The sequence below is a fragment of the Eptatretus burgeri genome, chromosome 15 (assembly GCF_056783735.1).
Source record: "Eptatretus burgeri isolate ZD-2024b chromosome 15, Ebu_testis_v1, whole genome shotgun sequence".
Lineage (NCBI taxonomy): Eukaryota > Metazoa > Chordata > Myxini > Myxiniformes > Myxinidae > Eptatretus > Eptatretus burgeri.
Window position 1 is genome coordinate 23,846,858 of NC_140975.1, and position 24,966 is coordinate 23,871,823.

Sequence of the window (24,966 nt, forward strand, 5' to 3'; positions counted from 1 at the left end):
ATGGCCCAAATGGGTGGATTGGCTGATGCTGTGGTTGGCAGTGTAAGCAGCTCACACCACTTTATTCAGTTCAGAGGTTTTATGTTTTTCATGGTCATCATTCCTGTTAAGAGGTGCTGGAGGTGTACAGTTCTTCAAAAGGACTGCCTGCCAGCTCATCTCCTGTGGGAATCCACTCTGTACTTTAAAGGCCATTGGTCTCCAAACAGTGATAACATGACCATCCATTCTTGTCTTTTGGACTCTGTTCACCTCAATTATCATTTGCTTTAATATTCAAACCCTTCAATAATCTTTCAGGTGTGTCACAGCACTGAATTTTCAACATGCTGACATAGCACTGAATAATTCATTCGGTAAATAGCTGTGTACTTATTTTTGTTTTAAACAGCCTTAGGTTTGGCTTTTATTTTAATTTCACAGAAAAACCTCATTGGAAGAAACTGTTTGGATTGCAAAAAATTTTTTTTTTCAGAAAAAAACGGAGTCAGACTTCGTGATAATGCAAACTAATCATACACCGGTGAGTTTCGCAGTTTACTCAAGCAGATTGGCAGGGACTGCAAGCAGCCATCTCTCTTCTGGACCGGTCTCCCATATCTGCTGCTCTGAATGTTAACTCAGCCTGGGAATTCTTCCACAGATTCATCCCATCTCATCTTCAATTATCGAACCCTTCTTCACGCTCATGGTACACTGAATCATTTCATGAGGCAGTTGCTATGAAACAACTTGCCTTCTCTTTATGGAAGGTAAATATGACAAAGCAATGTCATATCATTCCATGAAGCCTGCAAAAAGTATGTTCACTCTGTCCACTTGAGCTTTCAAACTTGTCTCCCACCTCTAAAACCTTTTGGCACCTGGGAGGTCTGCTCCCTGCTGGTTATAATGTGCAGCCCCCATCAGTAGATACACAGGCACAATAGATTGATACAGCTTTAGCAAGATCAATATCGGGAAAGGCACACAACTTGTGGAGGATTGTTTCTTTGTCGATGCCAATAACAAAAATGTCGCTCAGAATCTTGTCAAATGTGGCACCAAAATCACAATGTTCAGAAAACCAGCGGAAGTCAGCAACACACTCAGATTGGCCTTCTCTTCTTTGGTGGGTGTAGAACATTTAGCATGACACAGTTTTCCAATGTTTTGGCTTGTCGTGTTTGGCCACAAAGTCGACACGTTCATCATAGGTCTTGTCCTTTGGTGGAACAGGGGAAATGAGGTCTTTCCTCATGGCATATGTAGGGTTGCCACACATGATGAGCAGGATGGCCTGGCGACAATCAGCATCCTCTGGTCTGTAAATATGCCGCCATCTTGTCTGTGATAAAGGTTTGCTCAAATTGATCGGCAAAGTCCTCCCAGTCTTCAACTGGCTGGTACTTTAATAGAATCCAAACAGACACCTTAATATGCCCTGCCACATAAACAATGCATCAATTCCGTCCTCATCACCAATTGTTGCATATCCGTAGGGATAGCCGACTATCTATACAAATAAATGTGTGTGTGTGTGTGTGTGTGTGTGTGTGTGTGTGTGTGTGTGTGTGTGTGTGTGTGTGTGTGTGTGTGTGTGTGTGTGTGTGTGTGTGTGTGTGTGTGTGTGTGTGTGTGTGTGTGTGTGTGTGTCCTCAATAACTCCACAAACCATGAACCTAGCAGCGTAAAACTTTGCATGCATACTAAATGAACTTCAAGGAAAAATTGGGTGTTTGGGTTAATTAAAACAGCTCTTTTGAAGATAATTAACAGCCTTATTTAATTATATCCTTTATCAGGCGATCCTAGGTAACCTCGCTGGCATACTAAGGTGTCCTCGCGGTCCTTTGCTGGGGGCTTCATTGGCTATTTTATTCGGCCTGCTCAACAGTGCCTAGAGTCGGAACAGGCCGCAATGATTTCTTCATGACAGTTTATTTTCACTTTCCTCATTCATATTATCGAATGCCTGATTATCAAATCTATGAATTGCTGGGTACATTGCAATGCTTATAAACACCCGGAGATGCCAGCGTTTGTGGCTATATTTCATTTCTGCACATGTCATAACCTCGAAAATCTCTTAAACAAAGCTGAATTACAAAATTTAAGCTCCATAATTGAACTTAGCAGCAGTTCTGACTGCTAAAGAGCGTTCATTTGTCCAATTCGAGCATAGTTAACATTTTGGGCATCTCTGGGCGGTGTGTTTAATATGAAGGCTCGGTGATTGCCATCAATTGCTAAGCAAGCCGTTCCTAATCAACCATTTAATTGGAGTGCTTGATTGAGTGCGTCAATATCACGTGATTGTCACAAGGTCACGTGATTGTGTCAACCATTTAAGAGCCACTTGCGGAGCGCCTTACGGTCAATACCAGGAGAGTTCATGTCCCAATCGGGATGTAGAGCAGTTGCTTCAAGGTAGAGGTACATGTCGGTAGATTGATTACCTCCACCACCGAGGGTGAAGAAGGTTATGTTTTCACCCTTTTCTGTCTGTTTGTCTATGTACAGGATGTTGGGATTTGTACCTTTTCCTTTAAAGCTTTTGTTTCTTCCCAACTCAATTCACTGGCCTGCAGCTAATTAAAATATATACCTGCTTGGAACATTGTGTGTGAGATAAGTAAGGTCATACTTGAGTGATTCAAGGGAGCATTGTGCAGTAGAATCTGGGAGGAAAACGTTTGATCTTGCTTATCAGTTTGATATATATATATATATATATATATATATATATATATATATATATATATATATATATATATATATATATATATATATCACCAGGACATAAGCCAGATGGATTACCAGCTGGCTCTTGGGATGAAAAGAAGGAATTGTGTATAGTGGAATTTGTTGGATATAAAAAAAAATCAAATATAAGGGAGTGACTCGACTATTCGGGCAGAGCACTCTCCGGGTTACCTCAATTTCTAATTGGTGTTCCTGGTGTTTCCTGCTCTCTGTGCGGCCGCATGTATTGATAGATAATAAACAGTTGTCTCTCAAGTACATCGACATCTTCATGTCTCAGTAAAGGGTGATTGACGCCTCGACAATTGGCGCATCGAGCAGGGGCAAGACGAGGTGGAGGAGAGGTGGGGATGGACCCTTGGTGACCAAAGAGAAAAGCCGTGGTGACCAATTTGAATAAGGTAAGCCTTTGTGCTGGGGAGTTTAAATTATATACTCTCATTCTCACCCCACATTTTGTCCATCCCTGCTTCTGCCCCTTGTCCTCGCCAAAGAACCAGTAAAGATAAGTGTGGAGAATATTGTCTATCAAGGGGTAAGCTATCTTAAGGTCTGGAGAGGGGAGTTTGAGGACTGAGGACATATGGCTGAGGCTGCCTAGTCGGATCCAAGAAAAACTCCAGGAAGGGTTCAGCAATAGTGATAGGAAACAGATCGGGAAAATGAGAGGAGAAGAAAGAACCTCCTCGGGATACCCCTGCTTACCATATGTTTAAATTACATGGGATGGTAGCAGTGGAACAGAATGATTGCTGGGCAGGATGGATGGTTAAAGATAGCTTATCATGGCCAAAGGGGTGGGTCGTTTGACCTGCCAATAGTGCAGAATCTGCGGAGAGTTGCTAAGATGCCATAGACTATCCAGTAAGAAAGCGCCAGTGAATTGGCTGGAATTTGGGTTATGGCAAGAGGAAGCAATTAAAAGATCAAGCACAGCCAAGCAAGAAACCTTGGCAGGTAAGGTGCTGAAGCTTCAGGGTCAATCAGAAGGTGCAGAGCGGAAAGCTAAGGATGCGGGAGCATCAGCGCCGGCAAATAGCCAGATAACAGGACATGTCTCATCATCTGTCCCGGTGTCTGCAGCACCGGGGCAGGGGTACTCTAACACCAATGCAGTACCATTGACACCCCAACCCCCGGCATATCAACCACTGGGACTACCTCAGTCAGCTGCACAGTATCAGCTGTTTATGATGTATGTGTTGGGGAAAGTAAAATAACTCGAGGAGCAGTAACCCCCGTTCCTACTTATCCCATGCGAAAAATTGTTCCAGGTATGCCAGCAGTACCAGCAGAGCAAGGCAGAGAAGGGCGAGATGCGCAAGCCACTGTAGTAGTATATCAACCGTTTGAAGAGCATGAACTGAGATCAATGCGTGAAAGAATTTTGGAATGTAAAAATGAACCGCAGATGATTCGTGGAAATAAAGCAAAGGTTGCTCGTGATCACTGCAGCTGAAAACAATGAAAAAGTGGGGTGGGGGGAAAGGATGCCCTGCTGTGGAGTGAAGGAATGTGTGTGCTTTGCCTGAAGGGCAAAGGGTGAGCTGCTTATCTTCAAGCCCACAAACTTGTTCCAACCTACTTGAGAGAAATTTGATTGTCGACAAAATTGTATTGATATGGGAAAATGAAATAACAGGAAAACAAGTGAGGTGGGAGGAAAGAACACACCCTGCTGTGAATTTGCCTGCTTGTCAGGCCATGTGCGAGATTTGCCTGATAAGGGGGAAGAGAAGCTGGAGGCAGCTCATCTTTGAACTAGTGGACAAACTGGTTTTGGAAGAGAAGTATTTTTTTTGTAAAACTGAATGAAATAAGGAAATTAACGTTTGTTGGGGAAAAGGGTTGAAGCGAGAAGAATTGTTCGATTTTTGTTTGATTGATTACAAGTGCACTGTAATCAATGGTGCAAACCACAATTCTTTGAGCATAACAAAGCGTTTATGGCATAAATGTGAATGGTTAGTTTGGTTGCGGCAGTTTCTACCATGACTTTTTGAATGAGGAATGAATTAATGTGAATGAGCTTAGAATTATTTAAAGCACTCACAATGGTGAAAAGCATTTTTCTGTGTGTGATGCCTGTGGGCTGTGGACAGAATGCATGCGTAACTGAGACTGAATGGATGTTCGAGGCGAGGGGTCGTCTGGTGCCGGGAAGCACGAAAGATGAGCAGAATTGACATGCGGGCGGTCATGCCGAGAGTGCCGTGTAGTTTGTGGAGTTGTTCATCCTTGCCCAACAGATTTGCATGCATGGTAGGTGAATAGAGGGTTGCACAGTGAGGGGCATTTTGCAGAGGTGTTTTAAAATTACACATTAAAATGTGGAATGCTCTTGCTTGGGCAGCCATGCTGGTTGGCGAACCGGGTGGGTGATGATTGTGGAGCTCCTGGTGTTATCGCTGTAGGGAGGTTTTGTGTTCAGGGCAGTGTATTCTGAACCTCCATGCTTTGTAGTCAATTCGAGAGAGCTGTGCGAAAATATGTATTTGCTTCATTTGATAAGAGCTGAAACAGCAAAGTGCATTTCAGGAATGGGTGTGCAAGTGGAGTATGGTCAAGGATTTGGCAGCAGACATATGTGTGTCTCATGAGTTTTTGGAGCAGGGCTTCAATGGGGGCATGAGTCATGAATCAAAATTCGGTTTGTTTTCACATTTGGGGCAAGCCTCGTTCAGGTGAGCTTCGGTGGAAAGAGGTGAGCATTGCATACATAATATTGTTACGGCTGTGGAAATTCGCATTACACCATAAAGGACCCTCAGGTGAGATATCTTCATAGGTACATGTGTAGTTAGCCCAAACCCGTTGTATAGAGGGAATTTATGTAATCCATCCGGGCTGCGACGCTTTGAGTCAGTCGTTTTTCTTTTTCCATCTTTTATTTCAAACACACATTTCAACAACCACGCCATCCCCATCACAGCGCCAACCACACTGCAACCACGCCACCTCCACCATCTACACTACTACATCTTCGCCACTACGTCCGCTTCCGAACGGCAAACAAAGGCGCAAAGGAGGGAACTGCGAGGATGCGCAGGTTTTCCCGCCTGTTTTTCCCCAGCGTGAGGCGGTCGGGGAGAGGGAACGCCCCTCTTCGAGAACCCTCTCGAAGGAGGGTGGAGCCGAAAACGGGGGCAGAGTGAAGGGCGGAGCCCCGGGCTACTAAAGTCGGACACGGGCAGAGCGCTTTTGGTGCTCTTGCTAACTTCATCTTTTTCTCTCTCTGGCTCTTGCTCTCTTCGTCTTCTCTTCGTGGTGGCCACTGGCCTGATCTTCTGTGGTGCGGTCCCAAGACCCCGCTGGCAGGACGGAGCGTCTGCCATTCCCCACACCACGACCTCGAGCAACCACGTTTCCCCCCCCCTCCCCCTTTCTATCCGCGCTGAGATAGCGCCGGAAACCCCGTCCGTGGCGTCGAGCGGCCAACACGTGCCGGCGCGAGGCACGCCGGAGAGGACTCGCCTACCATGCCAGGGATCAGAGTCGCGGCCAGGCGCGACCACGCTGACAGACGTGGGAGAGGGACTCGACGGCCCAAAGGGAAGTAACCATTTTTCTTTTCGGGGTTTTTGTATGGATCTTGTGGCGCCGTGTCTCGTAAAGTAGAACTGTATAAGTGTTGCCGTGTGTGCGCGTAGTCAGTTTTAACTGCTTTTCTTCTTGCATTTGCTTTTTGTGTATGGCTGTATATACGTGCTTGTCTGTGTGTGTGTGTGTGTGTGAATAAAGTGTTTGCATGTTGAACTGTGCCCGTTTTGCTTAGTCTTTTCTTTATTGACCCTCCATCTTGCTTCACACAAGGGGTTCGTAATGGGTGCAACATCCCGGTAATTAATCTGAACCATCCAGGTCGACGATAACACCGCTCGGTTATCCCGATAGCACGGAACGGGCCGCCCAAGTGGCTCGTGTCCAGAGTCGACCTGTGGCGAGGTACGATCGCCCGGTTTACCATCCGCGTGGGTACTTAGGTAGGTAGAGTTTGGCGAAATACCCTATCCTACGTGGGTGGCCGATTGGCACGATTGTGGTGAGGTCGAAAGGCCCACCCGTGACTGGCTCCGGGCGATAGTTCCCAGAGGGTCACGACTGAATTGTCCGTCCGGTGGGCGACGTGCCGCGATTCGAGTTATGTGGCCGTCCGCACACCGGCAGGCGTGAATTCGCAACAATATATAGATTAATTGCATATATAATATATAGATGTTACATCACTGCTCATGCTCTTAATTTCGCAAACAGGCGATGCATTAACGTGCGTTCTGCCCCTGGGATGGATGTTAATTGGATGGCTTGTCTGATAGCATTAGTTCATGAACATTTAAGATCTCACGATATCCTTTGGAGAGAGCGAGCAAGTTATCACAGGTATAATGCAGAGTGAGACATAGAGCGGTGATCCGAGGTTGAGGTCAATCATGTGTGTTTTTAACGAGTTTGTTTAAAAGGAAATTTTACCGCGGTATCTCAAATCGCACTATTTGAACTTGTGCGAGTTTACTTTGGGCTTGTGGATAATAGCAAAGGGCCCGTGGAAGAGATAATTGAGAATCTAGCAGAGTTAGAAACAATTTCCAATGTAAAACGTTGGTTGGAGCCTCACGATGAAAATATAAAAATATGGCAGAATGAACTGAACCCCTGTACTGTATGTATAGCATACTACCCTTTAGGGGGTGCTGGCTGTCAAAGGCCATGGAGTGCCGAAGGCCAGGTTGCAGTATGCAATCTAGCCAAGGATAGAAGCATAACAACATATACGGATTCCTGATATGTGTACAGGACGACACACGATGTAGGGACAATTTGGAAATAAGAGGTTATATAACATCACAAGGTATGATCAAAAATGGTAAATTGATAGTAGAAGCTATGTGTATTGTCAAATGTTGGTGGTGTGTGCTGCCTTTTTGGCTGTTGGTTTGACTCGTAGGTCAAACAAGCGTGACTAGACCTGGCTGCGGAGGAACACCACGGCATCCAGCCCGGCGACTGGGAGAACATCAAGGTGTTCAAATGGAGGAACGCACTGAAGGCATGTTGGACCAGACCCCACCAGGTATTACTTGTTACTCACATAGCTGTCAAGTGAGAAGGTAAGCTTATCATGGACTCACGCATCTCACTACAAAAGAAGATACAGGAAGTCGTAAAGAGAAAGAGGAAATCTGCAAGTGGGGAGAATGTTTCTGGAGGTTCATGATAGATGTAGCAGTGCTTTTGATTAGCATGTGCACAATTGTGATAATATGGACAATAACAGATAGTGAGGACATTATGGGAATGTCATAGAGAGCAGAATGTTTGGAAGGTCGAGAGTACTTGTGGGAACTTGTGCTGTGATTGGAAAGGAATGTTGCACGTATTCAGAGCAAATCCATGACCGAGCAGGGCACATAAGAAAGGAGGCTGCAAAATATCATGATTACAATCCAGGATGGAATATCGGAGCATGGTTGCAAGGATTGTTTGGAGGTTGGGGAGGAACCATTCTCAGGTTCCTGCTGACAGGATTGGCTGTGTTGATTGGAATATTCATTATATTGTCTATAATAATCAAAGCAGCCATTATGGCTGGCTTGCGAAAGTGCATTACAGGATGGCATCTGAAGTCAACACCCAAGAAGCACGAAACCAAGCCTGAACCTGAGATGACACTTTTAGTTGGAGCTCGGGAAAGGGACTTTTCAATAAAAGGGGAAATTTCCCCGCAGCACCCACACCACTATTGTACACCCCCCCCCCCCTGCTACCCTTGCTCCCGATGTATCACCTGCTTGTAATATGTATACCTTTGTGCACCAGGCATCTGTGATTAAAGATGAGGAATTTATTCAATTGATCGCAGCAGCTAGACTTGAGAATGATGATTGGAATATAATGTTTGGAAAGGAAGATGAGAATGTAAATGTGGATGTGGAGTTGTGGACCAAGATGCTGCAGATTCTGGCATAAATGTTAAAATGGAACTGGAACGCGAAATGGATGTGCATCAGTTAAGTACGAGTTCAGACTCAGACCTTGAGCATGAGCAGTTTTCGGATGGAGATTTTACCGAGTGATTTGTTAATCAGAGGGTTGGCATGTGATTCCATCTTTAGTGGGGCAGGTAGCTCTCTCCCTGGGTTAGAAGGGTGCAGGAGCAGCCTTTTGACCGCCATGGAGACCATCTGGAGCTGCCCTGAAGGATGGAACTCCTCCCAGGGAGTGGTCTGTCTGCACCACGAAGCTGCGTCATCTGCCAGCCTGAATTAAGAAGATGCTTGATGGTGATTTAATAAACAATGTTTCTTAGAAGTAACAATAGGAGGGAATGTTGGGATTTGTACCTTTTTAGGTCATCTCTTTGAGCATGACCTAATAATATGGGTGTCGATGTCCTTCGATCCGTTCGTCCGACCGTTCACAATGAAGTTGAAGCGGGAGATCTGGTCATTAGTGATCCTGATCGAGGTCAATGAGACGTACACGATGGTATGGCGTTCAAGGTCACCGAAGGTCAAGGTCAAGGTCACGAGGCCTTTGAAGTTGCGAAAATGACGATTTTCAAGTTCTATCTCCTCCGCCATTTCTCAAGCGATCTTGAATTTGATTGTAGCATATGAATCTTCTTCTTCTTCTTCTTTCGGCTGCTCCCTTTCGGGGTCGCCACAGCGGATCATCCGTATGATCCGCATCGTGATTTGGCACATGTTTTACGCCGGATGCCCTTCCTGACGCAACCCTGGTCGCCTCTTATGACACAGGGATATGGTACACCTATTTTAACCGGGGTATACACCGGCCCAGTACACTGGAACTCAGTTCGCCGACCTCGGAAGGATGACAGGCTGAGTCAACCCCCTGGTGTATTAATTCAGTGGCCCAACGGGGCTTGAACTCAGGACCTTTTGGATCCCAAGCCGCTGCCCTAACCACTGCGCCAACACCAAGCTTAAATTGTAGCATATGAATCTATGGGACAATATCTAAATTTGGTCGGGCCGGATTTTCGATATTCGCTTTCGTTTTCGTGTCACGTGACTTCAAAGTTGGCAAAAAATGCGAAAATGACGATTTTCAAAATCTATCTCCTCCTACATTTCTCAAGCGATCTTGAATTCGATTGTGGAATATGAATGTATAGGACAATATCTAAATTTGGTCGGGACGGATTTCGAATTTCGCTTTCGCATCACGTGACTTCAAAGTTTGCAAAAACTGCCCGACCTTCAGGAGGCTATATATTCTCTACTGGGCATGGTAAAAGTTAAGGCCCGGTCACACCTTGATGTTTTAGCCAGCGATGGCAACGTATTAAAATGTATGTAAAACGCTGGCTGACGTTGAACTTTTGATGTTTTTTTTTTTTTAAGATTCGGACGTATTCATAACGAGTTGGTCGTATGCATAACATATTAGTAATGGACACAGAACGTTTCGTTGTGTTATAGATAACTTATACCAACGAATGCTGAACCTGTTGTTGGCCTACACAACCGATGCCCAACGATAGTCTAACTTCGGCATAGCGCGTTGCACGCATCGCCGACGATGTCGTGACGTAGCCTATTAAAAGGCTGACGCACAACGATTCGAATCATAACTGCCGTAGAAATGGAAGTGACAACATCGCGGTCACACCTTGGCGATCTTGCCAGCATATGCCGACCGAAGAAAAATGTGTCTAAAACGTTGGGGGCACGTCAAATACGGTATGAGTAAGTTTGGTATACGTGAGTAGAACGCTAAAGTATGCTATCATACGTCGTAGTAAGTAGAGTACGTCAAGAAATTTTAAACATGTTCAAAATTTTACGACGTACTCGGCGTATGACACACGTTCCGCATGCGATGGGGATAAGTTTTACACACGATATGTGGACGCTTACACACGTCCACAAAGGCTACTTATAAGCTACTCATAAGTCGAAACACGTCGCGGTAATGTCTTTTTTACGCGAAACTTATTTCTAACTTATGTTTGACGTGCTTTGAACCAATTCTTTACGTAGTCCCAACACACATTAACGTATGTAGACGTATTCCAATGACGTCATCCGGTCGACAAAAAAAAATAAATGAACGTGTTTCTAGGTTACAACTGCCATATAAAGACGTGTTCCCAGCGGTTTTGGGAATTGGTATATAAAAATGCTGCTCATAAAAGGGGAACCCAACAGTGTTTTCGAGTCCTTTTTGAGTCGATGTCCATGTCAGCAGTATCAGTATCAGTATCACTATCAGTATTAGTATTAGTAGTAGTTTGTTCATGTTGGCAGTAGTAGGTGAGTGTGAGGGGGAGGGTGGGGGTTATCATGGATCCTCCTTGCGTCCGCGTGTCCACGGGTAGGTTCATAGGCTGCCACTCAACGATTTAAATGGCTGCATCTCCACTATTGAAAGTAGACACTTGCGCTCAACAATTGGATTTTTTTTACACTCAACGACTTTTAAACGGTACCACTCAGCTGGTTTCATTGTTTACAATGAACGATTTAAATTGCTGTCACTCGCCTTTGTTTTTTGACGCTGGGGTTTGGAAATTTTAATCGTTTCTATTGAACGTGATAAATCGCTCAAACCCCACTATTGAAAGTAGACGCTTGCGCTCAACAATTGGTTTTTTTTTTACACTCAACGACTTTTAAACGGTACCACTCTGCTATTTTCATTGTTTACAATGAACGATTTAAATTGCTGTCACTCGCCTTTGTTTTTTGACGCTGGGGTTTGGAAATATGAAGCGTTTCTTCTGAACGTGTTACAACGCTCAAACTCGACTATTTTAATAGACGCTGCCGATGGACAAATGGAATCATAGCCAAGCTAGACATCGAAGTGTGAACATCCTCGTCATGCCCAAGAAAAGTTTGAAGAATGCTGCAAATAAGTGTCCTGGCCGTGGCCGTGGACGCTGACGCAAGGACGATCCATTATACCGATGTCTTTCAGCCTATGAGTAACTTAAAAGTAACGTCTGTCGATGTGTGGCAACGATCGCGTAACGTGCCAACAACACGTTAATCATAGGTTAGAAATAAGTTTCGGGTACGCTAAACATTACCTCGGCGTGTCTCAACTTATGATTAACTTACAAGTAGCATGTGTTGACGTCTGTCAACGATCGCAGACCGTGCATACAACCTGTGGCCAGCGTAGCAGAACGTGTGAGTCATACGCCGGCATACGTCGTGAAATTTCAAGCATGAAAAAATTTGAGGACAACCGAAAAGTACAACGTTTAAAGCCAACGTACAACGACGTATGGCAGTGTTTTTCAGCGTGCTCTCAATGTTATCAAAACTTACCCATAACGTACTCAACGTGTGCCAGCGTTTTAGAAAAAAAATTCAAAAATCGGCATAAGTTGGCTAAAACGTCAAGGTGTGACCGGGCCTTTAGTGAATGGTGTCATTGCATAGCAGCTGACCTTGTCTTTCATGTCCATTTGAAAGAATACTGATATCTTCGAATACGTACACGTCACGTGACTGAATTTTGCGAAAACTGCTTCATGTAGTTGCAAAATGACGATTTTCAAAATCTATCTCCTCCTACATTTCTTAAGTTATCTTGAATTTGATTGTGGCATATGAATCTATGGGACAATATCTGGATTTGGTCGGGCCGGATTTTCGATATTCGCTTTAGTTTTCGCGTCACGTGACTTCAAAGTTGGCCAAAAATCCCTCCTGACCCGAGAACACTACACCCTAGTAACAGGAACTCATGCTTGTAAAGGTCGTTCTCGTGCTTGGTATTCGTTAACTCTCGGTTTGTAACTCCTATTATATAATCTGCCTGCCTGCCCACCCGCAGCCCGCCTGCCTGCCCATAGCATAGCTTTTTAGGTACCCCCACTCATAGCCGAATGTCCCCACCAAATCGGCAAATCGCCATAGGCCGAGGTCACAGAAGCTATCAGAATCGAAAAATATCGGATGGCATATCGTTGTGTTTAATATACGTAAAAGTGCTGGAAAAGAATAGAGAGATCTCCATTGTTTTCCAGCACTTTGATATACGCCATCCTTCTATTGACATGAATATTGATCGGCAGCCGACACGGCGGGACAGGTGTCCAGTTATATGAAGTTTTTACGGTGTTGTTGCGTTTTTTTATATTTCCGGTGTTTAGCACTGCTTCGTCAAATAATCGCCATGTGCGATTGCGATATTTCCGGTTTCCTTCCGCATTTATCTTGTGTCGTACACATATAAACATTATTCCTGCATATAGTGCACAGCCATCGGTTGTCTTAGTCATCGGTTGGTCCAGTGGAGTCCACTGGAATATTCTGAACTGAACGAACAGAACTGTGGATAGTAAGAGTTAGTAGTGTGGTGTCGTCAGTGTTGTTGATGCACTTTTTATAAGAGATTGGAAAACAAAAAGGCTAGGCCTACGTATCTACCCATCAATTCCACTGACTGACTGGTTTGTGTCGTAGTTGTCTGTCTGCCATTTGCTACTGTACAACATAGAGTGATAGTGATTATAACACCTACTTCTATGGACTCTTGGCCATCTACCTACTGGACATTAGACGGACTCGTTTCTAGGAGAGATGACAGTCACTCTCACACGGGTGTATTTTTCTTTAAAGCTTTTGTTTCTTCCCAACTCAATTCACTCACCTGCAGTTAATTAAAACATATTCCTGCTTGGGACATTGTGTGTGAGATAAGTAAGGTCATACTTGAGTGATTCAAGGGAACATTTGATCTTGCTAATCAGTTTGATATATATTGCCAGGACATAAGCCAGCTGGTAATCCAGCTGGCTCTTGGGATGAAAAGAAGGAATTGTGTATAGTGCAATTTGTTGGAGATAAAAAAAAAACCAAACAAGCCGGTAGACGGCGATGGGTCGCCGAGCATGGAAACTATAAGATATAGAGCAAAATGGATGTCATATAGCGGATAGGGAATGACGCAACCCTGGTCGGCTCTTACGACACAGGGATATGGTACACCTATTTTAACCGGGGTATACACCGGCCCAGTATACTGGTACTCATTTTGCCGACCTCGGAAGGATGACAGGCTGAGTATTAATTCAGTGGCCCAACGGGGCTTGAACTCAGGACCTTTTGGATCCCAAGCCGCTGCCCTAACCACTGCGCCAACACCAGGATGTAATAATTATAAATATGTGAGGCAAAATAAACTCGAAGTCGAGGTGCCTCGACACACAGACTTAAATACAGACAAAGGAAAAACGAAACAAAAGAAAATCCCTCCTTTACTCTGGCACTTAGCTTTGTCCAGAGATGGTCTTTGTGGAACGTGGAATCGAGGCGCTTCTATTTGCACATGGAGACGCGCGCAAAATGGCGCCGAGTCACTCTCTCGCAGCGGGACAAACGAACGTCAGGCAATTCGTGAGCGACATTCCAAACCAAGGCTCAGAGACCCCGCGCAGCTTCTTCGTCTCAATCGTCCTCAGCGACGCCGCAGCCTTGCAGAATCACGCCATCTTCTTCATGCGTCGAAAGAGAGCCAGCCGTAAAGCCCTGCTCCTACAGGCCATCGCCGAACTACGTTCTCTCATGACCGCGTGCGTCCCTCGCTCTGCACTCACACATGCGCTCCCCCGATCTCTTGCCTCTGACTGACGTCACACCGAACCGCCGTTTCCTCCTCGGGACGTGGCTTGCTCGCACGAAGCACGGGAAGGCGGGGCCTCAACCCGCTCCGCACGTTTGGCTAGTTTCTGACGTCACGTCCATCAATCATCAGCCTCAGGGGCGTGACTTCGCGTCACCCTTGGAGACGAGGCTTCTTCCTACTTGGTCATGTTATAAAAACGCAATTCTTCCATGGTTTGCAGTACAAAAACATAGGGAGAAGTCAAAGGGGGGCAATCACATACTGGGAAACTTGGCCTTAATCCCTATCGAATTAACATCGCACCACCCACTCAACAAAAACATCACACACACACACACACACACACACACACACACACACACACACACACACACACACACACACACACACACACACACACACACACACACACCTCTCATCCATTTATAGTGGGGACCTCAGGAACTTTTCAGTCTTCTGGGTCATCTGGGACTTTGGGATCAGCTGGGTCTTTGGGCTCTTTTGAGTCCTCAGGGTCTTTTGGGTCCTCTGGGTATTTTGGGTCTTTCGAGTATTTTGGGTCTTCAGGGTCTTTTGAGTCCTCTGGGTGTTTTGGGTCCTCAGGGTCTTGTGGGTCTTTTGAGTCCTCTGGGTCTTTTCGGTCTTGAGGGTATTTAGTGGTCTTTTGGGTCTTAATGATCTTGGGAATCTTTTGGGTCTTAAGGGTATATAGGAGTCTTTTGGGTCTTAAGGATATTGGTGGTCTTAAAGGGTCTTCAAAGGTCAAAGGGGTTTCAGCAGTCTCAAGGGTCAAAAGGTATATTTCAATCGTCATTATTAATTAATAGACGTATGTTATTAACAGACACAAAAATCATGCCACACACACACACACACACACACACACACACACACACACACACACACACACACACACACACACACACACGCACACCTCATCAATTTATAGTATACTATATGTGATATTTTCTAAGTTTAAAAAGGGCATAACTCTGTGGATGATTGATGAAACACCCTGAAACTCGAACTTGCTCTGTAACTCGTCATAATAAAGCCATATACAAGTTTCAGTTATGTTAAAGGATATGAGGGGGGAAAAATCTGAAAAACCACAGGTGGGACAGACGTACAGACTGAGGGCAAACCTATAGTCCCTCCATTGAAACCATGAAACCGGTCAGGCACTAATAAGTTGTTCCTCGATCAGAAACTGATAAGACAGACAGACAGTTGGACGGACGGACATTGACCTTGTTGTTTAACCCCACTTTCGCTTCGCGTACGCGTAATAAGCCACAAACAGAAAGTGTTTCTTAAACACATTTTTCAGATGCAGGTGATGTGCAACAATCATAAAATTTGCACGCTGCAAGGCTTACCTGTGTTGAACTGACCAGTGTAAGAGACTTTCGAGTCCAGATGATACTAATTAAACACTCGTTAAACTACACATTCAAGACAAGGTTTACTATTCCACTTTTAATTGATGAACAACACAATAGCAGTCCTAGGATTTGAGGAGTGTTCTGCTGCTGACAATTTTGGCAGTTACATACTACACTTACGTACTCTGTCTTGGGTGTGGCTAAGGTTATGAAGCATTCTGTATGGTTCCGCCGAACTTCAAATAAATTAATTTTTTCAGCCGTAAAAAAAAAATGCCTTAAACATAGACAGTAACAGATAAACCACAATGCCTCCTTTGTCTCTCACCATACCACTGGTGGCAGCTGCAACCAGTACTCATTTATTGACCACAGGGGTTGTGCACATTGGAATACAACTCCAAAGGTTCCCTGGCATGTTTAGAACAGGGCAGCTAGGAGGTACAATAGGAGAGCTGTACAACCAACCAGAGGCAGGTTTTAAAGCTGAACTTAAATTTCTCAAGGCACCAGCACAAACATAGTGATCCAACAGGTTTCCCCAGCTAGGCATCCCAAGATTGTGCCCTTGGTAAGGCATCAATGCGTCCGAGATAAAAGCAACTTCTGAGAATTTCCCATTCATTTATATGTAAGCAGTCATGTGTTGCTGTAAATAGATGATGTTAAGTGTGAATTTCAGACAATTACAGTCGTGGTCTTGCACAGTCTGATCCATTTGCAGATTGTTGTTCCTTTTGCAGAACAAAGTGACATATTTGTTCCTTTTTCATCTCACCTCAAATGCTGCACCCCACTGTCACAAATGTTTATGATGTTTAAGGACTTGTCACTTTGTCAGTGTACAGTACCTCGAAAAGCCCATGAAAACACGTTCTAAGGTAAATGATAGGTTGAAACTTGTTTTAAAATAGCATTGTACAGGTCGTGTTGAAAATTGTCTCCTTTTCCATTTCTCCAAAACAGGTAAAGGTATTCAAATGAAACAAAGCGCAGTACACACATTCGTTCTTCCTACCATTGGGTGCGAAGTTTCATGATTTTGATACTTGATGTCTCAGTGCTAGTTACTCAAGATGGCAGAGGGTAGCACAACCTTGTTAGTACTGTGAAGCATGGAGCACTAGAGATGAGAGTTGGGATGAATGATTGGAGATAAGGTCTGGATCCAAAACCTTTGACAGTGACTGAGATGGCAGAGAAAATTACTTGTAAAGATCGTGCTACCACAGATGGAATTTGCATGGAGTCTGGTCTTGTCAAGGCTGGGTCTTGTCATGGCTTGTCACAGTCCCATTGACCGGGACAACGATGATGAAACTACTTCGACTCTCGAGGGGCTGCACGATACTATGGGAATTGTAACCCAACGATATAGAGCATGATATTTAACCTCCGCCATCGAAGATGGCAAACATACAGATAGACAAACATATAGACGGAAAAACTGATAATAAGGGTAGAACAAATTTCAAGATTAAATTTTTTTTTTTCGACTGGATCGACTATCCAACAGACAGATATACAGACAAGCCGGTAGGCGGACGTGGGTAGTCGGCTACCCAATATAACCTGACGTGATGGGCCCGTTCGATGGGGAATGACCTGAGGATTAAGCACAAGAAAATTCATGATTCTAGCTTCAAGGGTTAATGCTGCAGATTGTTTTTTCGTTAAAATACCCCCACATTTAGAGGTTTTTCGGCCGTTCCTAGGCAACGGAGGGGTCCATAGCAACGGTTCTTTCTCACACATAACTAGGACATACCCTGAACCTACCATACCAGTTTCATGTATATCTGACTCATAGTCTGTGAGATATAACGAACTTCGTTTTTTTTATTGTTTTCGACCAGGGTTAATTCAAAGTCTATCTTCTCCGACAGTTTTCATAGGATCCGGCTGGAAATTTTTGAAAATATGGCTGAATGTACTGCCCACAGTCGCTCGTGGCCTGATTTTTGATTTTCGAAAAAATAATTTTTTTTATGATTTTTCAAAAATTTCAAAGTCCCGTTGCTGGGCAACGGTGGTGTCCATAGCAGCGGTTCTCATTTGCACACAACTCGGTCATGGTATGAACCTACCAACCAAGTTTCATCGAAATCGCCATTGTATTAACTGAAATCGCCATTTTAAATACTGATAATAAGGGTGGAACAAATCTCAAAAAAAAAAAAATTCTGAAATTTTTTTTTTTCCACTCGATCGACTTCCCAACAGACAGACAGACAGACAGACAGACAGACAGACAGACAGACAGACAGACAGACAACAATAACGAATATAGTGGTCACATATTTTTTCGTGAAAATATTTTTTCGTGAACCAATATTTGACATTCCATGAATGAATACATCTTTTGATGCGAGATTATACCGTGCCGTAGAGGTAGTGAACGAAATTGAAACCAAAAGGTCATCATCCATCCCACAGCCTCTAATTCTGTTTAATTAATTATTTTAAATTATTTAATTAATGATTGATTAATTGTTTAATTAATTAATTCTGTTGAATTAGCACGTGCGCTACATTCTGTTTGAGCTGAGCATTTATTTAAGGCGTCGATGCTTTTATTGTGGGGACGGCCAGGGGAGGTTTTCCCGAGTTTTCATGAACCAGCTGGCCAGGCTTGACGTATGACTTGTTGGGGCAGGAATTTGGCCAGGGTGCCGGCGATGGCTCGCCTTCTCTTCGCGAAGAATACCATGGATTCTTTAATTAACGTCCACCAACGAATGCTGGCAGACATTTGGATATATCCGTTCATGCGGGAGGAGTGTGTGGATGTCAATCTTCAGTATCTGCCGTGCTGTATTTGCAAACGTAATAAATACACGGCTCTTTCCTCAACAACCGTGTCATTGTTTTCACCTATTTTTCTCTTGTGAATATTTTCCGATAATACTTCCAGAATTTCCACCGAAATCGAGGAAATCCCACATTTTATCCGTGTTTTTAGATGAACTCCTAGTCATTTTGTTTATTACACAATAAAAGGCTCAATCAACGGGACGTGAATCATTAACCACATTGTGCAAGATTCTTAGCACCTGGTTGGCTGATCATGAAAAACGTGATGACGTAGGACCGTGTAACGTAACGTTATGTTAATTTTCATTTGCAAGCTTCATCACAGATGAATTTCTTATTCGATCGTTCCAACGACGGCGTAATATTGCTTAATTATATTAGTCTGACCCGGGGATATAAGAGATCCGGATAAAAGAAAAACCCGCGTATAAGAACATATTTTTCAACACAAAAGTACAATTTTCTATCCGAAGCCACAGGAAAAGCTGGCATCAGCGTGAAAAAGTATGGCATTGAATTGTCGACCGTCAGCAAAATTGTCAAGGATGAGTCACTTCGTATCAAAAACTCAAACATCATCAGAAAGCGTAGCCGTGACAGCTTCCACAAAGACGTCAATGAAGTGACAATTATTTGGTTTCATCAAGCTCGTGCAAGCAATGCTGTCGTAATAGACTGTAGACTTCGTTCGCCGCTTCGTTAGATGTTGAGTTTGAACCAAGTTTTTTGAACCAAGTTGAACCAACCAAGGCCAAGCCTGGCCAAGTACCGGTTGGCTGATGCGCTGGAAGCAAGCGAACAACGTTTCATTCAAGAAATTCCATGGCGAGAAAGCGGCAGCTGATGGTGCAGCGGCAGGCAACTGGATGAAAAATGTGCTCCCCAACTTGCTTGCGAATTATGCAGAGAAAGACATTTACAATGCCGACGAAACGGGCCTTTTTTTATAAGGTCATGCCCCGTGGTTCTCTAACAAGTGCCGGTGACAATCCGACCGGAGGTAAAGTTCCAAAAGACCACCTGACTGTTCTTTTGTTGTGCCATCACAATGGCAGTGATAAGCGAGACTTCATTGTTGGCAAGTCCGCCAAGCCACGATGTTTCAACAATGTTCATAACCTGCCATTCCTTTACTTCGCCAATTCTAATGCATGGATGACGAGTGCAATATGGTTGCAAATTCTTACCAAACTCAACTGTCAGTTGCACGTCAGTGGTAGAAACATTGTCTTGTTTACTGACAACGCCACGTGCCATCGTCTTCCACCGGATGTGACGCTAACGAACATAAAGCTCCAGTTCATGCCGCCCAATACGACATCTCTGATTCAACCTCGAGACCAGGGGTTCCCAACCTGGGGTGCCCGCACCCCCTGGGTGTGCGAGATGGAATTTCAGGGGGTGCGACAAAGAGTGGCTTGTGTCCTTGAGTGACGAGTCACCACTCAGCCAGCTGCCAGTGTGCCTTGAGAAGTGGTAGTCGGTGGCTGTGTTGCGTAGATAGTAATCTCGTTTACAAGTATTTAATCAAAAGGAGAGAATAACAGAATCTATGTATAATTCCAGAAATCTCTGTGTGTGTCTGTCTGTCTGTCTGCGACCGCCGTTTCTCGATGACCGCCGGTCCGATCTCATTGAAACTTGCCAGGAATATTGCTGGGGACCCGCGGATGTGCCTTTTCGAGGTTTGATATCGATCGGACGAGCGGTTCCCAAGTTACGGCCATTTATCTGTCGACCAATGACAAGACATGGTGCTATGACATCACCAATGACGTCACAATTAATGTTTATTTATTTATTCATTTTTTTTATTTTTTGCACGATCGACAGTCCGATCTGATTGAAACTTGCCAGGAATATTGCCAGGGCCCCGCGGATGTGTTTTCAAGGTTTGATATTAATCGGACGAGCGGTTCCCAAGTTACGGCTATTTATCTGTCGACCAATGAAAGCACACGGTGCTATGACATCACGAATGACATCACAATTAATGTTTATTTATTTACTTTTTATTATTTCTTTTGCACGATTGAAATTTGCCAGGAATATTGCTGGGGACCTACGGATGTGCCTTTTCGAGGTTTGAGAGAGAGAGGCTGCACATACTAGCACTCACCTACAGGCACGTACCTACGGGCCCGCCCCTACGGGCCCACCCCTACGGGCCCGTACTAGTTAACATATAAGTAAAGTAACTGATTGTCAGAGTATTGCTTTTAAAATCATTATAACGTAACATCTGACATAATCATTGTACATCATGACGCCTACACTGAAGGCGTAAGATATTTGTCTTTGTTCATTTTTATGGGTGAGTGACTGGTTATAGTACACGCGGTGATGGGCTGGAAAAATGTTGCAGCATGTTACAAATTTGCATTGTGTCTCCATACTGAGTGCAATTTATCTTCGCATGTTGACCGCCATACGTATTATTGCGTACTACCACTGGTGAACACTTTATTAATAGAATTAAATCGTGAACATTATAAACTTTCGCATAACTAGTATTTAGGCACTTTTGCGGAATAATGGTGATTTAACAATTGCTTGTTTAACAGTCTTGAAGTTTGTATTTTATATTTGACATGAATTAATTGTAAAACGGTGTAGAAACATGTGTTTTAAGTACTATTTAAATTTCGAAATACTTATGGCGGTCGCTGTGCTGAATAAAGGTTACTTGTGAGAGAGCATAATGCGTCTTTCTTAGATTTTTTTTTCATTAAGCACTTCATTATTGATAAATTTACTGACTTGCGGCTATTAGGTTTTTATAATAATTAAATGATGTTTGCAACTTTTCAGCCTTATTTTTGTGGTAATTATTTGAGTTATGCAGTCTATGAAAGTGCTAATTAGTGTATCTAATCTTGGTAAGTGTTTCTATGTAATGTGAAGTTTTTAATAATCCAACTAGGTTTAGTTTTTCACAATATTATTTGCTTTTGCGAATGTTGTGAATAACTTATAAATAAACTCCTAAATTGAGTAGTTCAATTAAAATTTGAATCTTCTTTAATACGGATACTGATTTTTGCTAATAAATACTTTGCAATATTGATTATAAATGTTATAAATTTATCTAACGAAATTAATTTATATATTTGGTATATTAGATAAATTAATTTTAAAGTTTACGATGAATCATTGTGCTTAATTGTAATTACGTTACAAACTGTAGTTACACTTTGCTCATTGTAATTAAATTTCATTGCAGGGTCCTATAGTATTGTTACGGATCTGGAAGCCATTTGCACTCTTTTATGCACCGAGTTAAAAGCTTATTTTTTAAGTTCAATTTGTTCACCCGCAGTATTGCATGTGGTTCAATTTGTGGTTCAAAAATTATAAATTAGACTTCTTCATCTTCAAATGTGATATTGCTTTTGTAGGGGGTGCGAACTTTAATCAAACATTTCCTAGGGGTGTGGGGCATAGAAAAGGTTGGGAGCCACTGCTCTAGACCAAGGTATGATCCGAACCATGAAGGCGTACTACCGACGAGAAATTGTTCGGCTTCAAGTTGCTGCTATCGACAGCGTGCCACAGAAACCAGCGTCAGAAGTGAGCAAAACTATCACAGTCCTGAAGGCGATGCACATGTTGAAACGGGCTCTTTTCATGGTTACGCCTCCAGACAATCGCGAACTGCTTCAAGAAGGCTGGCTTCGTGAAACGGTCCGAAGATGAGAACGCAATTGTGAACACAACGCAGGGGCAAATCCAGGAATTGGGTAGGGGCATTTCCAAATAACAGAAAATCTAAGTCATATGAATATTATGAAAACTTTATTGCAGCTTTCAAATAAATGCACATTCACATATTCTTTGATATGCATGTATTGTGCAAAAGATATAAAAGTTAATTAATTTAATATTTAAATGCAAAAGTAAAAATAAAATAGCTTGACTTCAATAAACTTTAAGTTTCAATCTTAAATATCATGACTAGTGAGACCTACCTGAGTGATGGTAGTGCCTATATGACATACTAGCAACTATATGACATACTAGGAGTTCTGGGTGACCAGGGAACCCCTGGGTTTGCCACTGTAATATACTATATAAATGGCAGTCCTTCTGTCTGTTTGTCTGTCTGTCTGTTTGTTTGTTTGTAACCAATAAGCTCCTAGACCAGTGAACCGATCTTGATGAAACTTTACACACATATAGACTTAACATTCAGCTCCAGGATGCGCTAAGTGGCTTTCCATAAAAATGGAATATATATATATATATATATATATATATATATAAATTCCCATTTAAAAAAAATGGCTTTTGAATAGTGTGCCGGCGTATTAATCATAGCAAAAGGCTTCATGGTTAAAAACGCTAGGGTTTTTTGAAATACAAAATGTTTGTATTCGTTGACTTTTTAAACATACACATTCTCTTCCTGTTATTTGAATTCTCGAACTGCACGTGCACGGCAACAACTAACTGCTGATAGATCTGCTCATGAACGAGCCAGGCAAGCGGAGTCAGCTGGGGGGGGGGGAGGAGAGAGAGAGAGAGACAGAGAGAGACAGAGAGAGAGACAGAGAGAGAGAGACAGAGAGAGTGGGAGAGTGGGAGAGTGGGGGAGAGAGAAAGAGAGAGAAAGAGAGAGAGAGAGAGAGAGAGAGAGAGAGAGAGAGAGAGAGAGAGAGAGAGAGAGAGAGAGAGAGAGAGAGAGAGAGAGAGAGAGAGAGAGAGAGAGAGAGAGAGAGAGAGAGAGAGAGAGAGAGAGAGAGAGAGAGAGAGAGAGAGAGAGAGAGAGAGAGAGAGAGAGAGAGAGAGAGAGAGAGAGAGAGAGAGAGAGAGAGAGAGAGAGAGAGAGAGAGAGAGAGAGAGAGAGAGAGAGAGAGAGAGAGAGAGAGAGAGAGAGAGAGAGAGAGAGAGAGAGAGAGAGAGAGAGAGAGAGAGAGAGAGAGAGAGAGAGAGAGAGAGAGAGAGAGAGAGAGAGAGAGAGAGAGAGAGAGAGAGAGAGAGAGAGAGAGAGAGAGAGAGAGAGAGAGAGAGAGAGAGAGAGAGAGAGAGAGAGAGAGAGAGAGAGAGAGAGAGAGAGAGAGAGAGAGAGAGAGAGAGAGAGAGAGAGAGAGAGAGAGAGAGAGAGAGAGAGAGAGAGAGAGAGAGAGAGAGAGAGAGAGAGAGAGAGAGAGAGAGAGAGAGAGAGAGAGAGAGAGAGAGAGAGAGAGAGAGAGAGAGAGAGAGAGAGAGAGAGAGAGAGAGAGAGAGAGAGAGAGAGAGAGAGAGAGAGAGAGAGAGAGAGAGAGAGAGAGAGAGAGAGAGAGAGAGAGAGAGAGAGATAGACATAGAGATAGAGATAGAGATAGAGATAGAGATAGAGATAGAGATATAGACGCACCGACGGGCGAGAGAAGCACAAAACTCATGTTCCAGCTTTCTGGGTCCGGGTTTTGGCAGGACATTAAGGACAGTTGCCACTGCTGCTAGAAACATTGAGTGGCTCAAGGCCACCTTCAACTGTGACCTCTCTGAGGATTACGGCAGCATAAAGCCTTCCTTCCATAAATCTGAGGAATAAAAGAAGCCTTCCTAATTTTCTCCATACAACTAATGCCTCAGTCTAACTGACATGAGGAAAATAGGGCAAATTTCCCGGGTATTACCGGGTACTTCAGCTAGTGGTAAATATTTCTTTGTTGGGAGGGGGGGGGGGTTCCGGGAAACCAGGAAAACCCCCTGGATTTGCCACTGCAACGACGACGAAGAAAACGTCGCAGAAGCTCTGCATGTTCAGGGCATTACACAACAGGAATTCCTTTCATTTGTCAACATCGAATAAGGGGCAGAGTGCTACGGAGAAATGACTGATCGAGAGATTGTCGACATTGTAATGAAACCCCAAGCAAAGGTGGAAGACGACAAAGAGGGAGAAGAAGGAGAGGGAGAAGAAGGAGAGGGGAGAGGGGAGAGGGGAGAGGGGAGAGGGGAGAGGGGAGAGGGGAGAGGGGAGAGGGGAGAGGGGAGAGGGAGAGGGGAGAGGGGAGAGGGGAGAGGGGAGAGGGGAGAGGGGAGAGGGGAGAGGGGAGAAGGGAGAAGGGAGAAGGGAGAAGGGAGAAGGGAGAAGGGAGAAGGGAGAAGGGAGAAGGATCGGCAATCCAGGCGCTTGACACACTGATGGCCTATTTTGATCACAGTGGACGATGAACCCTGATATAAGAACATACATTCTCACTCCCGGGCGTGTTCTTATATCAGGGTCACACTGTAATATTGCCAATGTATAAATGAATGCATGTCTTTGTAACACTGTCCTTTCGGGTTTAGACAGAATTACCGATGACGCCGTTGTCTTTTACGGCGTCTCAAAAGTTGTTGCTCATTTTAGCAAATTATTCCAACAATATGCCAATAATGAAAATAAGAGCGCAGTAATAAAATACACAATTAAAATTATGGT

At 43.8% G+C, this 24,966-nt stretch overlaps 1 protein-coding gene across 2 annotated transcripts in view; it reads right to left on the reverse strand.

The window, feature by feature from the left end:
• Nucleotides 1-24,966, reverse strand: part of LOC147011748 (alpha-N-acetylgalactosaminide alpha-2,6-sialyltransferase 2-like) — a 98,152-nt gene that overhangs the window by 73,099 nt on the left and 87 nt on the right. Inside the window, exon 1 of one of the 2 annotated variants that reach the window (XM_085857959.1) lies at nucleotides 15,732-15,900. The exons of the other annotated variant lie outside the window; for it this stretch is intronic. The gene's annotated coding sequence lies outside the window, so the exon portion shown is untranslated. Of the gene's footprint in view, nucleotides 1-15,731; nucleotides 15,901-24,966 lie in introns of those variants that run through there. 2 annotated transcript variants of the gene reach the window in all.